Source organism: Dendrobates tinctorius, unplaced genomic scaffold, assembly GCF_039654945.1.
Source record: "Dendrobates tinctorius isolate UK_male_01 unplaced genomic scaffold, ASM3965494v1 ptg000203l, whole genome shotgun sequence".
NCBI lineage: Eukaryota > Metazoa > Chordata > Amphibia > Anura > Dendrobatidae > Dendrobates > Dendrobates tinctorius.
The window spans coordinates 1384542-1401517 of record NW_027361870.1 but is presented as its reverse complement, the minus strand read 5'-3'; the positions used below and the strand labels follow the sequence as shown (position 1 = coordinate 1401517).

At 42.7% G+C, this 16976-nt stretch overlaps 1 long non-coding RNA gene across 1 annotated transcript in view; it reads right to left on the bottom strand.

Annotated features, from left to right (window-relative positions):
- Window positions 1-16976, bottom strand: part of LOC141057242 (uncharacterized) — a 37744-nt gene that overhangs the window by 20103 nt on the left and 665 nt on the right. The window lies entirely within an intron of this gene.

Sequence of the window (16976 nt, the reverse complement as noted above, 5' to 3'; positions counted from 1 at the left end):
TTGAAGATGAAACGTGGCTGGGTCTTTCAACATGACAATGATCCAAAGCACACCGCCAGGGCAACGAAGGAGTGGCTTCGTAAGAAGCATTTCAAGGTCCTGGAGTGGCCTAGCCAGTCTCCAGATCTCAACCCTATAGAAAACCTTTGGAGGGAATTGAAAGTCCGTGTTGCCAAGCGAAAAGCCAAAAACATCACTGCTCTAGAGGAGATCTGCATGGAGGAATGGGCCAACATACCAACAACAGTGTGTGGCAACCTTGTGAAGACTTACAGAAAACGTTTGACCTCTGTCATTGCCAACAAAGGATATATCACAAAGTATTGAGATGAAATTTTGTTTCTGACCAAATACTTATTTTCCACCATAATATGCAAATAAAATGAAAAAAAAACCAGACAATGTGATTTTCTGGATTTTTTTTTCTCAGTTTGTCTCCCATAGTTGAGGTCTACCTATGGTGTAAATTACAGACGCCTCTCATCTTTTTAAGTGGTGGAACTTGCACTATTGCTGAATGACTAAATACTTTTTTTCCCCACTGTATATGCTTTGCCCACAGCTGGGTAATGTATACTGAGCAAGCATGAGAAGCCTTTTCAATGCGCAGGCGCGAATACACAAAGGCATCTGTGATATTCACAGATGAAATTATGTCCAGCAAGCCATGGAGGTGGGGAGAAGGAGAATAAGACATGCCCATCGGATCGGACAGCTGCAATTTACATACATCGCAAGAGTGATAAAAAAAGGTTTTTATGCATCAAAGGTGCGGGGTTAGGGGGGATCAAAATTGCTACTAGAATCCTTATGTAACACACAATTGAATGATATCTTTACATCTCTCGGCCTCTCACAGCCTCTCTCTTGACCTCTCACAGCTCTCAACCTCTGCGACACACAAAGACACACAAAGACGGTAACACCCTTGACCTGGTCTTTGTCCGGCTTTGCTCAATCTCCTACCTAAAAAACTCACCGTTTCCACTCTCTGACCACAACATTCTCTCCTTCACGCTCACAAATCCTCGCCCACCCCAGCACACTCCTACCTATCACACAGTCAGAAATCTACAAGCCATTAACCCTCAAACACTTTCAGACTCCCTACAATCTTCCCTGTCCCCAATCTCCTCTTTTTCCTGTCCTGATCTGGCTGTTCATCACTACAACAACACTCTTACAACCACCCTTCACCAGGTAGCGACCCTCACCCTCAGAACCTCCAAACACAGAGTAAAACAGCCCTGGCTCACATCGCAAACTCAATTTCTCCAAAGATCCTCTAGGAGTGCTGAACGCCGATGGAGAAAAACCCGCACACCAGAAGACTTCATCCACTTCAAATTTATGCTAAGAACCTACAACTCTTCCCTTCATCTCGCCAAACAGACCTACTTCATCACCCTGATCTCCTCACTAGCCAACAACCCCAAGAAACTTTTTGACACCTTTCACTCCCTCCTCATTCCAAAAGCACAAGCTCCTATCTCAGACATTTGTGCAAATGACCTGGCCCCCCATTTTATAGAGAAATTAGAAAATATCCGTCAGGAAATCCGCTCCCAACCACTCCCATCCCTTCCTGCATCTCTCCTGGCTCACTTTCCATATTTGATCCCATCACAGAAGAAGAAGTCTCCAGACTCCTCTCTTCTTCTCGCCCAACTACATGCACTACCGACCCCATTCCCTCACAACTCCTCCAGTCTCTCTCTCCAATCATCACAACTCACCTAACTACAATCTTTAATCTCTCCCTCTCCTCGGGCATTTTCCCATCCTCCTTCAAACACTCTATCATTACTCCATTATTAATGAAACCTGCTCTCGACCCACCCTGCACAAACAACTACAGACCAGTCTCCAATCTCCCCTTCATCTCTAAACTTTTGGAGCGCCTAGTCTACTCCTGCCTTACCCGATACCTCTCCACTCACTCCCTCCTAGACCCTTCACAGTCTGGCTTCCGACCCCTACATTCGACTGAAACTGCACTCATCAAAGTGACCAATGACCTTCTGACAGCAAAATGTAACGGTGAACACTCTCTGCTCATTCTTCTCGACATTTCTGCAGCTTTCTACACTGTTGACCACCATATCCTACTCCATAGGCTCCAGTCACAAGGCATTAAGGACACTGCTCTCTCCTGGCTCTCTTCCTATCTCTCTGACCGCTCCTTCAGTGTTTTGTTCGCTGGCTCCACGTCATCTCCTCTTCCTCTCGCTGTCGGGGTACCTCAAGGCTCAGTCCTTGGCCCCCTTCTCTTCTCTCTCTTGACGGCCCCAATTGGGCAGACCATCAGCAGATTTCGCTTTCAGTACCATCTTTATGCTGATAATACACAACTATATACGTCATCCCCCGACCTTACCCCCGCTGTACTACAGAACGCCAGTGACTGTCTGTCCGCAGTCTCCAACGTCATGTCCGCTCTCTATCTGAAACTTAACCTCTCAAAAACTGAACTTCTTCTGCTCCCGCCATCTAAATCTGACATTTCCCTCTCCGTGGGTGCCACTATAATAACACCCCGGCAGCAGGCACGCTGTCTGGGTGTTATGTTTGACACCAACCTCTCCTTCACATCCCATATACAATGTCTTGCCCGCACCTGCCGCCTACACCTAAAGAACATCTCCAGAATTCGCCCTTTTCTCACCATGGAAACAACAAAAACCCTCACTGTAGCATTGATCCACTCCCGCCTGGATTACTGCAACGCTCTATTAATTGGCCTCCCCGCTACTCGACTTTCCCCTCTCCAGTACATACTTAATGCAGCAGCCAGGGTCATCTACCTGGCTAATCGGTACTCAGACGTGTCCGCTCTTCGCCAGTCCTTACATTGGCTGCTCATTCATTATAGGGTCCAATTCAAAGTACTTGTTCTCACTCACAAAGCTCTCCACAGTGCAACACCCCCCTACATCTCCTCCCTCATTTCTGTCTATCGGCCTAGCCAACCGCTGCGCTCTGCAAAAGACTTTCGACTAACCTCTGCACTAATCCGCACCTCCCACTCCCGACTCCAAGACATTTCCTGCGCTGCTTCAATCCTCTGGAATGCTATACCCCAAAAAATTAGGACTATCCACAATTTGCACAGTTTTAGGCGCTCTCTCAAAACACATCTATTCAGAGCAGCCTATCACATTCCCTAATCAGTCCTTTTATGTGCAAGTGTGAGTATGTAGCCCATTCACTATCTCTGTCCCCCACCTTCTCAAGATGGCTGGACCATCATTGTAAATACATAATTGTAAATACACACCTGTACTTTGTATCTCCCCCACCTCATTGTAGATTGTAAGCTCTCACGAGCAGGGTCGTCTTATTTTACTTTAATTACAGTATTGTTAACGTTGTTACTTATGACTTGTGTTTTGAAACTGTTAAACTGTAAAGCGCTGCGGAATATGTTGGCGCTATATAAATAAAGATTATTATTATTATTTACATGATATGTCAAAAAATAGATGAGAGATTCCCTTTAACATTTTAGCACTACAGGGTGCGACTGCAACTCTCGCACCACCTGCAATTTCACTCCTGATCATGTTACTGCTAGTATGACATTTGCATACATGCGGTCACATGCTAACTAGATGTGCACAATTTTGGTCAATACAAGTAAAATTAGTAAAGCCGAGAACAATTAGTTGGAATGTGTCCGGCACCGGAGAATCCTTACAGTGTGTGCTATGAGGATTCAGAAGTCTGAAGTTACATCGACTTTAACTTCAACCCCTTTAACAATCAAAATAGTGGTATTATCAATATTCTATATGCTGGTAATATTTGGTTATTTGGTTTGTTGGTGCTTGCTGTATTGTAATATTATTATTTAGATATTATGATAATTTAATCCTATATAGCAATATTGTTGGTATTATTAGAAATATTGGTCTTGTAGGACATTTTGATTTCCTCCAGGCAGGGTAATATTAGTAATATATCCCCATCTAGTGCTTGTGCGCAGTGACACCATGGGCCTGTGTGATTTCAAATGCCACGGATGAAATTCAGTCCCAGTCCATACCTGAATGTAGAGCATAAACAGTTAATACACTGAGCAGTTGTGTGAGATGCTGAGTCATTGGAAGTATGGAGTTGTACTAGCAGGTTTTTTTCACAAATAAATGCATGTCATAGCAGAGAAATTTTACCACTATCATGAAGTACAATATGTCACGAGAAAACAATGTCAGAATCACCGGGATCCATGGAAGCGTTCCAGAGTTATTACCTCATAAAGGGACAGTGGACAGAATTGTAAAAATTGGCCCGGTCATGAACGTGCAAACTACCCTTGGGGTAAAGGGGTTAAAAACAAGCAGGGAAATGATTTACATCACAAAAAGAATCAGCTGCGATCCCCTGCTGTAATGTCTGTATACTCTCTTTGCTTTCTCCCCTGCCCAGGAGCTGTGGTATGATCAGACCATTAGGCCATGTGCACATGTTGCGGATTCTGCTGCGGATCCGCAGTGTTTCAGGCTCTGTGGGTTCGCAGCAGATTTAGGTGCGTTGTACAGTACCATTGTTTTCAATGGTAAAATGAAAAACGCTGTGCACATGCTGCAGATTTTTCCGCGCGGATTTGCTGCGGATTCAAATATGCAGCATGTTAATTCTTTGTGCGGAATCCACAGCGGTTTCACACCTTCTCCATTGTAGAGGTGTGAAATCGCAGGGCTAAACCGCAGGCTAATTCGCAGGTAAACCGCAGGTCTTTTGACCTGTGGATTTACCTGCGGATTTTCCCAAATCCGCGCGGACAAATCAGCAGCACCTAAAACTACGTGTGCACATAGCCTTATCCTGCACGGTCAGACACAGCCATTACGCAGTACACAGCAGGGCTACATTTATAAGATTACCTCAGCATAGGGACATTTTAATTAAACACATCCATTTGTGGAAAATGTTATTATTCCAAGATCTTTTGATTAAAATGAAAATTTGTTTGTGGGGAAACCCCATTAAGTCCATCGAGTTCAACTTGTAACCTAACATGTTGATCCAGAAGCAAAACCCCATGAGGAGGACACTGGCTTAGGGGATAAATTTCTTTCCGACTCTTTCCAATTCGGAAATCAGACTAGTTCCCTGGATCAATGTCTCATCACAAAATCTAGTGCCCATAACCTGTAATATTATATTTTTCATGAAAGGCATCCAGACCCTTCTTAAACGTTTGTAGTGAACCAGCCATTACAGCATTCTGTGGAGAGTTCCAAAGTCTCACTGCTCTTACAGTAAAGCATCCGCGTCTATGATTATGATTAAACCTTCTTTCCTCCAGACGTAGAGGATGCCCCCTCGTCCCTGTCGCAGGCCTAGGTGTAAGAAGATCATTAGAAAGACCTCTGTACTGTCCCTTCATATATTTGTACATTGTAAGATCGCCCCTTCGTTTTTCCAAACTGAATAAGATGGTGACCAACGATTAGAAATCTGCACAAGAGGAATGCAATCAAGAAGCGACAATCTTCCATTCAGCAGTTTCTGATTCATAAACAAGTTGGTTTAGTTCCAGAGAATTCCTTGCTCCGTAAGTGGAAACAAATGTGAAGCAAAAAGGAGCAAAACGTTGAATATGTAACCTCGACGAAGAAGGACGACTTTGTTACACGATGGGTCAGATCTATGCTTTATGTGATAATACAATATGGTTCAATAGGGTTACATTTACAGTCATATGTTAAAGTTTGGGCACCCCTATTAATGTTAACCTTTTTTCTTTATAACAATTTTGGTTTTTGCAACAGCTATTTCAGTTTCATATATCTAATAACTGATGGACTCAGTTATATTTCTGGATTCAAATGAGGTTTATTGTACTAACAGAAAATGTGCATTTTAACAAAATTTGACCGGTGCAAAAGTATGGGCACCTCAACATAAAAGTGACATTAATATTTCTTAGATCCTCCTTTTGCAAAAATAACAGCCTCTAGTCGCTTCCTGTAGCTATTAATGAGTTCCTGGATCCTGGATGAAGGTATTTGTGACCATTCCTGTTTACAAAACAATTCCAGTTCAGTTAAGTTTGATGGTCGCCGAGCATGGACAGCCCGCTTCAAATCATCCCACAGATGTTCAATGATATTCAGGTCTGGGGACTGGGATGGCCATTCCAGAACATTGTAATTGTTCCTCTGCATGAATGCCTGAGTAGATTTGGAGAGGTGTTTTGGATCATTGTCTTGCTGAAATATCCATCCCCTGCGTAACTTCAACTTCGTCACTGATTCTTGCACATTATTGTCAAGAATCTGCTGATACTGAGTTGAATCCATGCGACCCTCAACTTTAACAAGATTCCCGGTGCCGGCATTGGCCACACAGCCCCAAAGCATGATGGAACCTCCACCAAATTTTACTGTGGGTAGCAAGTGTTTTTCTTGGAATGCTGTGTTTTTTAGCCTCCATGCATAACGCCTTTTGTATGACCAAACAACTCAATCTTTGTTTCATCAGTCCACAGGACCTTCTTCCAAAATGTAACTGGCTTGTCCAAATGTGCTTTTGCATACCTCAGGCGACTCTGTTTGTGGCGTGCTTGCAGAAACGGCTTCTTGCGCATCACTCTCCCATACAGCTTCTCCTTGTGCAAAGTGCGCTGTATTGTTGATCGATGCACAGTGACACCATCTGCAGCAAGATGATGCTGCAGGTCTTTGGAGGTGGTCTGTGGATTGTCCTTGACTGTTCTCACCATTCTTCTTCTCTGCCTTTCTGATATTTTTCTTGGCCTGCCACTTCTGGGCTTAACAAGACTGTACCTGTGTTCTTCCATTTTCTTTCTATGTTCCTCACAGTGGAAACTGACAGGTTAAATCTCTGAGACAACTTTTTGTATCCTTCCCCTGAAAAGCTATGTTGAATAATCTTTGTTTTCAGATCATTTGAGAGTTGTTTTGAGGAGACCATGATGCCACTCTTCATAGGAGAATCAAATAGGAGAACTACTTGCAAGTGGCCACCTTAAATACCTTTTCTCATGATTTGATACACCTGGCTATGAAGTTCAAAGCTCAATGAGGTTACAAAACCAATTTAGTGCTTCAGGAAGTCAGTAAAAAGTAGTTAGGAGTGTTCAAATCAAGAAAATGATAAGGGTGCCCATACTTTTGCACCGGTCAAATTTTGTTTAAATGCAGATTGCACATTTTCTGTTAGTACAATAAACCTCACTTGAATCCAGAAATATAACTGAGTCCATCAGTTATTAGATACTGAAATTGCTGTTGCAAAAACCAAAATTGTTATAAAGAAAAAAGGTTAACATTAATAGGGGTGCCCAAACTTTAACATATGACTGTATGTAAAGCAAGAAATGTAAGTGACACACATGGTTCATATTGCTCCATGTTGTTATTACTGCAATGTATTCTATTATTTCTTAATGCAATGACCAATTTATACACAGTTATTCAATGCAAGAAATAAGTGAAGCCACAGGTCATATTCACATCTGGTATATCAGAAATCTAGACTCTAGGGTTTCCGATCACCACGTTGACTATGTCTAGATTTCCAGTACAAGTAGGCATCCTCTGGTTAGGAACCAATAAATTATGCTATACATGAAAAGCCAGGGAAGATGATGTCCACATAATCCCAATCTACCCTTCATAAAGGATTTACCTAGGATCAGTGGAATAAACAGGAGCGCTATCTAAGTGTAGTGAGTAAGTTGTTGTGTGAATCAGGTGAGAGATGGCAAATATGTGCTCACTTCATAAAGTTGCGGTAACTGAGGCAGAAGTCTAGGATAGGACCCAAAATGTGATCTTAAATGCGGATTACAACCAGCCTGGTGGATATGGAAATCCCGCCAATGGAGTTCCAACGACAATGAATAGCAACAATGATCCAGCAATTTGGTGCTACCGAAGTTCTAGAGATTGAAAATCGTTCGATCATCATTATCACTTCATGGTGGAAGGACCAAATTCCTGGGTCATCGTTGCCAATCTAACCCTGATATTGGTTTAGAGCCCTCCCTCTTCTGGATGTTGATGGTACCCTAAAACTAAATGTACAAGAAGATTTAGTGTCCTAATACTTTGATGTTTACATTGCAGTTCTTGTAAAAAGGAGGAACTTTGTAGAGATTCCCACCATTTATGAAAATCGAGGCTGGTACCCACCTCAGTTGAATTTCCTCCTCACCATAAGCTCCCTACCACCTGAAGTTGTTGCCTCAGTCCTTGATAAAAGTGAACTAACTTTAAAGAGGTTGTCCACTACTTTTACATTGATGGCCTAGCCTTAGGATAGGTCATCAATGTCTGATCAGCCAGGGTCTGATACCGCACCCCCGCCAAGTATATATATATATATATATATATATATATATATGAGTGTTTATATGTAACACTATATGATGAAGACTGTAAACTTGTTCTAAAAAATTGTGTACCTTTTCATTATAAAATGAATATACTTTCTTTTCATAAAACGCAGAAATTCACTGCTATGTTAGTAACAGGTACTCTAGCTCCACCTAGTGCCAATGATATAAAGTATAGAACTAAATTTCAATCCTTAGAAATATGAGTTAAAGCACCAATCCAGTGTTTTTTTTATAATTTCATCTATCTGCTGATTGGTATTACTAATACATGTTCCCCACTGCTAGCATTATACTTACTTCTGTTCTTCCCGGCGCTGAAATAAAAAAATAAAAAAAATGCTGAAGTGGTGCTTTAAATAGACAGCAGCTCCACTAAGAGTTGACAGCAGCGAGAAATAATAAGTAGCTAAGAATGAACTCCCAAGCTTCCTGGATTGGCAGAACCACAACTCCCAGGAGTAAAAACAGTGCTACTATATTGTCAACCTGCATTGTCTGCCACCTGAAGCACACACAAGGGACAAGCACCGTCATTGATGTCACAGTACCCCCTTTCTTTCACAAGGGTCTTTTGGACCCTTATGACAAGGCTTGTCAAAAAAACCCAATGTGAGCTCTTAATGAAATTGTTGGCATTAATGTTGTTATTAGTGATGAGCGAGCATACTCGTTACTCGAGATTTCCCGAGCTTGCGCAGGTGATCTCCGAGTATTTTGGCGTATTCAGAGATTTAGTTTCTGTCGCTGCAGCTGCATGATCTGCGGCTGCTAGACAGCCTGAATACATGTGGGGATTGCCTGTTTGTTAGGAATTCCACACATGTATTCAGGCTGTCTAACAGCCGCAAATCATGCAGCTACGGCGACAGAAAATCTCCGAGCACATCCAAATACTCGAAGATCACCCGAGAATGCTTGGGAAATCTCGAGTAACGAGTAAACTCTCTCATCACTAGTTGCTATCCAAAACCAACAATTTTTCATTTGGACAGTAGCCTTTTCAATGCACTGACTGGCAGGATCTTGTCTACTTTAAACTCAAGTCTGCAGGATGGGAGGGGTGATGATTAGCATAGTGCACAGGCCATTGGTATGTTTTTAGCCAGAATTTATGGAAAACATCCATATTTGCGGGAACTCTTACTTGGAAGGCTACAAGATTGACAGCCTCGGCTATCTCAAAGGACCAATGAATTTGGGACATTGTTTATCGGAGAGAACCTTGATTTTGATATTTCTGGGAGATAACACGCCTTGTCCCAATAGTCAAGCTCGATCCATTTGTCTGCCTCTTATTAGTGGAAGAGGTCTGTCTGTTCTGACCTTCTTCAGGTTTTTTCTCACCTCGAAGTAAATAAGCTCCAACCTTTCTATGGATTTACCATCCTGTGGAGTATCAAATTAAGCGGCACAAATTTCTCAAGCTAACACACGGGCAGCACGGTGGCTCAGTGGTTAGCACTGCAGCCTTGCAGCGCTGGAGTTCTGGGTTCGAATCCCACCAAGGACAACATCTGCAAGGAGTTTGTATGTTCTCCCCGTGTTTGCGTGGGTTTCCTCCGGGCACTCCGGTTTCCTCCCACATTCTAAAGACATACTGATAGGGAATTTAGATTGTGAGCCCCATCGGGGACAGTGATGAAAATGTGTGCAAACTGTAAAGCGCTGTGGAATATGTTAGCGCTATATAAAAATAAAGATTATTATTATTACCTACAGTCTCAAACTATAGTTGACCACCAAAAATACCTGGCCACAAGTCAAAGAGTATTATTAATCTCAGGGTGACACAACTTTGGCAAGAATAGGAACTCGTCCAGAGTCGACAGACTGAGATGGAGAAGAAAAGTTGCGAGAATGCGTTGGGTTTTATGGTTTTAGTACCAGGTCTGAGCGTCATAACAAAATCAAATCTCGAAAATAGCAAAGTCTGTCAAGCTTGCCTAGGGCTGAGTCTTTTAGCTGACTCTAAATAAATCATATTTTTGTGGTCTGTGATAAGTGACTTTTGGATCATTGAGGAAGTGGCGCCATTCTCATTGACCCACTGCTCAAAAGTCACTTATCACAGACCACAAAAATCCCAACAATTCACTATTACTGACGTCATAACTCCCATTAACAGAAGAAAACTTTGCTGAAAAGAATATGCATGGGCGATGTAGAGTGAGAAATGAGGTACCTTGCAATAGCACTTCTCCAACTTTCAGACTCAAGCACAAATTTATTGAGGTACAAATTAATTCAGGCTTCCAATTAACCACATCTTAGTCAAGTCAGTCAGAGATTTGACAACAGAAAAAAAATATTCAATTGTAGTTATCAGTTATCAAACCCAAGGACTTCAGTATCGTTGGCTACCATCACTCCTAAATAGTATGGACCTTAGAAGGGTCCATTTAAACATCGTGAATGGATAAGTTATATCCCAGGAAGTTTTATTCCTGCACAAAAACCCCCCCCACATTTTTCCAGTTTAGCAAATAAAGAATTGCCCAGGTTTTGGAACACAGGAGGTAGAAGTCGCATGTGTGAATTATTATCAGGCAAATAACCCAATCCAACCTAATCCATATAGACAACCACATATTGACCACTCATATCTCTGAAGATATCATTAACAAAATTTTGAAGAATAGCCACCGCATTACTTAGTCCAAAAGGCTTCACAAGATACTTATAGTGACCCTCAGGTGTGTTAAATGCTGTCTTCCCATCGTCTCCTTCCCTTAGATAAGGTTATATGCACCCCTGAGATCAAGTTTTGTGAACCAATAGGTCCCCAACAGCTGATTATAGAGATCACGGATGAGTGGCAGAAGATACTGATTCTTTACAGTAATTTTAAGCTTTTAATAGTCAATACATGGTCTGAAACTACCATCTTTTTTACCAACAAAAAAGAAACCTGCCCCAACTGGTGACATGGAATGTCTGATGAACCCTTTATGCAGACTGTCTGCTGTACAGTCTTTCATGGCCTGATGTTATGGGCTAGAAAAATTATATTTTTTACCCTTAGGGAAATGGGAGTTTGATAACTGATCATTCATTAGGACAATCATATTCTCTTTATTGGTAATTTTTCATATTTAGAATCAGAAAATATATAATCAAGATGTCTAAATACTTTAGATAAACCACTGAACAAAGCTTTAAACAGATTCACAGATAAAGACATAAATTTGTTCTCACCCTCGGGGCTCCAGCATAGAATATTCCCCTGGTGCCAGTCAATAACCCGGGAATGTTTATGTAAGCAAGGTATACCCAAGTCAAGACCACTGAGTTATCAAGGACAAAATATTTTTTACAAAGATTCAAAATGTAAAGTTCCAACAAGTAATGCTCACCTAGGGAGGTGTCCCCACCAGACCAACAAAGGCACTCGTGTGTTTCTGGTGGCTGTTGTCTTGGGCAGGCATGCATCTAAAGCCCAGACTCTTCACAATCACCCCAATATGCCTGGGCTCGTCAGTAAGAGAAATAGGTAGACAAGTAGGTGGAGGTGCAGAGTCACACGGGTACACAGTCTATACTAACATTTCCTTGATTTGGTCAGAGAATTTACTATGAAACTGATGGAGAAGGGCCTGTTCATTCCAATGTAAATCTGTGGCCCAGAGCAGTGCAGAACTCCTCAGCAGCAAGTTTTCCCTGATGGAGGACAGTTACTTTACTTTCTGCAAAAGCTACTTGGTCAGGGTCAATTGTGGAAAATTCTGGAGACCCACATGCTGGCTCTCAGAACCAGACGAATGAGGGCAGAGCCCGAAATACAGGCAAGCAGGTAACTTTAAGTTCAGGAATGGTCAAGGGTGGTGCTGCAGGTGCTTGGGCCTGAGCAGTTTCAAGATGCTAAACCTGCGCTACAAAATTCCGGACCAGCTCTTGCATTTGATTCATCACGCCTGGAAGGGGATCTATAGTGGGCCAGTTCATCATAGACAGGCTTAGTACAAGGCACTAAATCTACCAGATCCCAGGGATTGCCTGGGCTTTCACCCTTTAACCCTTGTAAAGGGACCTCGACATAACAGAGGCCCTTGGGTTGGGGGTTACAGAGTCAGCTGCTGACCGGTGGAGCAAGTTGTCATCAAGAATGTTCATCACACATGGTTGGTACCATGAGATCAAAGTAAGAGGCAGAATCATTAGGCAGAAGAATCTTCAGAAACTAGACCAAGGTCAGAAAAAGGTAAATGCAAACTAAGAACAAACAGACATTAGATCCAGAAAAGTATTCTCTATAACTGGCACTGGAAAATGACTCTCAGGAGTTTAAATGGAGAGCAGTTCCGCCCAGAGCTGACAGCAGAGAGAAGCACTAACTAGCTAGGAATGAACTCCCAAGCTTCCTGGTGGGGCGGAATCACAAGTCCCAGGAGTGAAACAGTGCCACTGCTACCATATGGTTGCAATGCATTGCTCGCCAACCGAAATTAACACATAAGGGACAGGCACCATTCATGAAGCGTGCTAAAATCACTTTCTCTGTGCTCAAAGTCTTAAAATTCTTCTGTTGGTCTCTTTCTGGCTTAGACCATTATGATAAATTCATACCATCCAAATGTTGATTCTGCAGGACAGGACAGAAATTTTTGACTCATTCCTTACCCAACTCTTAATAAGCTAAATAGCACCATACACAGTAAGAATTCCATGGACATCCGCTAGTTTGTGCCCCCCACAACCAATAGACTATAGAATATTTTAGATACAGTATATAGAAACTCAGAATTTTGATGCCAGAAAAAATACATACCGTAATATTAAAATCCAAATCTTTTTTCAATTTATTATTAACACCTAATAACATAAGGCCCCATAAGAACTCAAGAGATATACAGTATAATAAATATTAACACTATGGACGAGAAAGGTGTATAATTGTGATTCAGTTCAGTCACATGGAACCACAATAAAGTTATTGCATCACCCAGCCATATACAGTGACATACAGATGTATGTGGTAGCAGAAAAATTACTTCAATATACTTCAATATAGTCCCTAACATTGCCCTCATTGTATTTGATTATACTTAGGGACACCCTCAGGGACAATCAACGGTGAGTGCGGCACCAGGTGGCACTTTCAGGGTGCAGCAGGGGATAGATGTGAGGGCTATGTTAGGAATTATATTGAAGTATATTGATGTATGTACCACATACATCTATAATAATAATAATAATAATAATAATAATAATAATAAATATATTTAACAAATAAAATGGGGGTTAGACTTCGCTTATTGAATAGATCCCCTTTTGCAGTTAAGCTTATAGGATAGGTCCCATCTTGCCTCTATCGCCTCAACTAGTACCACAACTGTTATACCTCCAGACAGTTATAGTGCCCCTCTATGCATCCGCACAATAATAGTGCCCCCTTTTTGCCCCAATGACTTGACTCCAGTTCGATGAGAAACTCCTTGCAGCAAGCTGTGCTGGTTTGGTATCAGATTCCCATCCAATGCCTCCAGAATCTGCTGAGGGTATCATCTGTTGAACGAAAGGCCCTGGGCGAAGTCTTTCAAGTCATTACTGAGCAAGAAAAGCTCCAGATAGGAGCATTTGAAATGGACAAGATCACATTTTTTGTGCTGTCTGGTCTATTTCATCCACTTCTCTTGGGTCTTCTGTGGTTTAGCACTCATGAGCCCATTCTTGACTCGAGATTCAGTGAAGTGCTTCGTTGGGGACAGTCGTGTCACAGGAGATGTCTGATCCCTGTATGTCTAATTCGACCACCTGTGTTACCATCTTCCCCCCTGGTCTGGTAGTTGCCAACTCGTTGTGATGGCTCCAAAAGAAGGGAAGTTGAGACTATATTCCCACGCAGTTCCAGCGATTCTTCCAGTGACCTGCTTCCAGGAACCTCCTGGACATATCTTCACAGACACCAGTTTGGAGATGGACCCAAAGAGGGTATCTTCAGTTCCCAAGTGGCCAACTGACAATAATGTCATGGCGGAGGCTCCTTCCAAGACTCTACTATCCACCGTTCAAGAGGAAGAAGTTTGGTTTGTCTTCGATTCTTCCAAGGTGGTAGCTGGTCTTGCCGGGCAGAGAGACACTCAGCAATTGGAGGATCCTGTTTCCACTCCCACTTCGGTCTCCTCTGAGGATGTCTGGATGGTGAGAAGTGTCCTAGCCAAGAAGAAGGTGAGAGATTTAACTTTTCTTCTAGTGAACTGAAGAGAACATGGTCCCAAAGAGAAGTTGTGGGAGTCCAAGGTGTGCATTGATGCTTCACTTCTTCTGCAAAGATGCCTTGTGTACTTGAAGAAGAGAAGGCATAAGGAAGATGGTGTACTGTAATGCTATGCAGGTATCCCTGTGTTGTCTCTCTCCCTCCTCCCGGAACAAATGTCGGCATACTCACCGCCCTGGTGGCATCCTCATTCCTTGCTTCCTCCTCCTTGCTTCCGGTGCACAGCACACAGGCTTCCAGTGGAGCGTTTCTGTTCTTAAAGGGACTGCGCGCTCACTTTGAAAAATGCTCTCAGCTAATAGCTGGGAGGTATTTTGTATAAAAGTCACCCTCCTTAGTAGGGACGCCGACATACTCATTCCCTGCTTCCTCCTCCCTGTCTCCTGTACATGCCGCACAGACTTCCAGCAGCATGCACAGTGCATGCACGCGCTCCCCTGTTATTAAAGGGTAGCACACGCACTTTGAAAAAATCCCCTCAGCCAATAGCAGGAGGTATTTTGTATAAAAGTCACCCTCCCCAGTAGGTAGGTGCCTGGGCAATGCCTGCAGTTTCTCTACATTGTATGTTGCTGGGTCCCTCACCCTATCTAGTTAAGCTAGTTTGTTATCCTGATCCTGTCCCTGTATTCCTTTATAGTGTGTATGTTCCCCTGAAGCCGTTCCAGCAGTACCTGAACTCTGTAGCCAATCCGGCGGATCTCAAACCAGACGCCGCATTGAATCTTGACACTGCACCTGTTTGAACAGGCTACAAATCCATCCTTGTCTGTGACTACAAATCTAATCTGTGTCAGCATACCTGCCCCTTTGGCTCATTAGTTGTAATATTGGGGACTACCTAGGAGTGGTACTTGGCTGCTACATGCAGCTCAAACCTGACTCCACCATGAGAAGCTCCAGTGAAGACCAGCTAGCCACTTAGATACGCCCGTCCCAGGCAAGCCCGACCCCGTGGCACAGTCCAAGAACCATGTGCGACTCCTGCAAGTGTGAAACGTGAATACAGTTAAAACCACTGAGCAGACCCCCTTTTCCTCCAGGCCTATTTGCCTAGGCTGTGATTGAAGGGAAGAGGTACTAGCATCCATTTTAGTCTAAGGAAATAAAGGGGTCGCTCTCTGGCTTTCTCTTGTTCTTTCTTCCCAGAATATTGGTGCACATTGTGGAAGGTGTGTGACTGTTATAGATTTTGTATAGGGGTCCAGGAGATGAGGAGAAGCAGAATATTTATTTCTAAAACTTCCAGCTCCTCTCTTCCCCTTCAAGACTCCTGTACAGCTGGACAGTAACAGACATGAACGCAGTACGTGCCTCATAATTTGCTATAAATCGCTATTTTACAAATATATGGTAAATAGATATACAATCTATACAATTTATCTATAAAATCCCCAACTAATTAAAAATTAAGAACTAATTATGCTGATCAAGGTGCCATATACAGACACATGGTGTGCATTTCTGCAGGAAAGAAAGATACAAAAATCTACTGTATTTACAGCATATGCAGCGTTGCCGCAGTTGCGCTTTTAAACAGGAATAATTCCAATTGACATTTGTAAGGAAATGTTCCTAGAACTGCTCATAATCAAAACCGCAGCGGTATTTTTTGCCACTTTTTTTGCGGTGCACTAATAGGGTGGTTTTCAACCACGCTGTAACTGCCGCCCTATTACTGCCACGTGGGATTATATCCTAAAATGACCAACGTCAAATACAATAAAATACACGTTTTAATTGTCTACATTGCCACGAGAGGGCGCTGTGGCCTATAAAATATAACATTTTAGAATAAGAAAAAGGCTCTTCGAACATGCAAGGACTAGATTATGTCTTATCTTGTGTTAGATTTCTATCAGTTTCATATCAATTATAAAGTGTTTGTTTGCTCCTTTTTTTATTTTGCTGCCATCAGAAGACCTTTTTGAACACAATAGTGACTGAAAGACGTAGAAACTTTTTGTTTAGAATTATTTTGTAAACAATGGAACAGACAAATGTAGAGAAAAAGCAGCTGTACAGGTGTAACCTAAAGGTACTGTCACACTTAGCGATGTACCAGCGATCCCGACCAGCAATATGACCCGGTCAGGATCGCTGGTGCATCGCTAAGTGGTCGCTAGTGAGCTGCCACACAGGCAGATCTCACCAGCGACATCGCTGGGGTCGGGGGTCGCTACTTACCTGTCAGACGAGGCGATCCTGACATCCTCCCGCCCACGTCCAAGCGTCGCTCGTCAGCGCCACAGGAAGCCCATCAGGAAGCTGACGACGAGAAACAGTCCAGGACGTTCTCGCGCGATCAGTGATAACCAGCGGGGGAGCGGGTCGGAGGTAAGTATCAGACACAGCGATATCGCTATAGCGTCACAAAAACCAGTGATGTTG